Here is a 1,635-nt window from a genome sequence, read left to right as displayed (position 1 = left end):
TTGCTGGATATTCATTCTGAACATTAGGTCAAATAGGAACATCCTGATGTCTTGTTGGATCACCTTGTTCTTCCATTGGAACATCACTATCGAAATATCGCACTCGATATATAGAGGTGAGTCTATGCAAGGCTCTTTTAGCAGATAATGTCAAAGTTGAAAGCTCGGCCTAAAAAAGAATTGAATAAAAAGTTAATGACTTTAAAATTTATTTTGGTACGCAATGAAGAAATAAAAGTAAACAATCCTAGTAAAGAATAAACTCATACCAACAAATGATAGGATGCTCCTACTTTCGTTATGTATCGCTTGCTCACAGTGGAATACCATTCAATATATCCAGGCCCAGTATCTACATCGTTGTTAATAGGAGGTCCATTAACAACCAAACTTTGGCGATTTTCCCAAATTGAAATTTGAGGAGCCAAATATTCAATCTAGTCTCACTCATGCCTACCCCTTAGATCGTGTGAATGGAGTTAAGCATCTGTATTGCAAGGTTGGAGAGTTTGTTGCAACATCCCAAATTGACGCATCACATGATCTGGGTGATGCCACTCCACAATGAAAAAACATATGAGTGGACATCTAGATGTCCATATCTCATTACCATCGTGACAATATGGCGGCAACGAAATGATTGTATGGCTCCCAAATAATCTGCATGCATATGTGTCAAATATGAATAAACTAGAAGATCGAAACATTATCAATATATGATATATGAATGAATAAAATATTACCTGGTTAGGCATATGTGTATCCAGTATGTACCTATACTGTAGTAGAACATGCATCGGTGCTCTAATTACAGAATAGTTGTCATTCCATCTATAACAATTACAAGTTGAATTTTAACTATTAGTATTTCATAATGAACACAACAATAATGAGGTAAATATGCTTATTGTACTGCAAGTGGTCTGTCACCTAAGTTGTTCTCATATCGATGGAGTCATCGAGGCGCTAAAAGAGGAAATCGATCCCATGCCCAAATCTGCAGCAATAGAAGTGAGCCTGCAATGTCTTTGTCATCTATAACTGCACCATTGCATAGTTGTCTATATAACCATGCAAGACATCCAACCCCCCAACTGTATGTCTTGGCAACATCAAAATCTACAAGAGAGGAAGATACATTAGGTGCACTCTACTGTTGGATTTTTCGGGAAATACCAATCCTCCAATCAACGTGAGAATATATGCTCGAGCATATCATTGAAGTTCTTCTTCATCTTATGAGTGGCAGAGCAGCAGCAGAGAAGTCTTTTGGGAACTGACCGCTACCTGAAAGAAAAACATTTGAAAACATGAGTTAGAAGCCTAGTGAGTGACTAACATTTAAATCATAATTTTCATACATAAATTTGATATTAAAACTGAAAGCTTTAACTGAAAACATAAATTTGGCAACTTTTATTCATGTCATCATCAACATCATATAGCACTATTTTTTGCCTTGCTGGATGATAACGGGCAGAAATGCATGTTATCATAGATCTAAAGTCTTAAACAATGTTGGATTGCGTTGATGAAATATGTTAAATTGCGTCCATTAAGTATAAATTCTATAATATTGCGGTTGCATGCGTCCAACACATTAGAGCAGTTGATCTTTACATTTTTGTGCGAAAC

The 1,635-nt window shown here is 36.1% G+C and overlaps 1 long non-coding RNA gene across 1 annotated transcript; it reads right to left on the bottom strand.

Moving 5' to 3' along the window:
• Nucleotides 1-274: 274 nt before the first annotated feature.
• Nucleotides 275-1,283, bottom strand: LOC150037410 (uncharacterized). The gene is made up of 3 exons (XR_016528107.1): nucleotides 931-1,283; nucleotides 744-831; nucleotides 275-660 (listed from the first exon to the last, which is right to left on the bottom strand). It is a non-coding gene; the product is annotated as an uncharacterized LOC150037410 (long non-coding RNA).
• Nucleotides 1,284-1,635: the final 352 nt, after the last annotated feature.

Source organism: Benincasa hispida, chromosome 3, assembly GCF_027475165.1.
Source record: "Benincasa hispida cultivar pf3 chromosome 3, pf3_genome.v1.1, whole genome shotgun sequence".
Classification (NCBI taxonomy): domain Eukaryota; kingdom Viridiplantae; phylum Streptophyta; class Magnoliopsida; order Cucurbitales; family Cucurbitaceae; genus Benincasa; species Benincasa hispida.
Note: the sequence above shows the minus strand (reverse complement) of the source record. Positions and strands in the feature narration are given on the sequence as shown.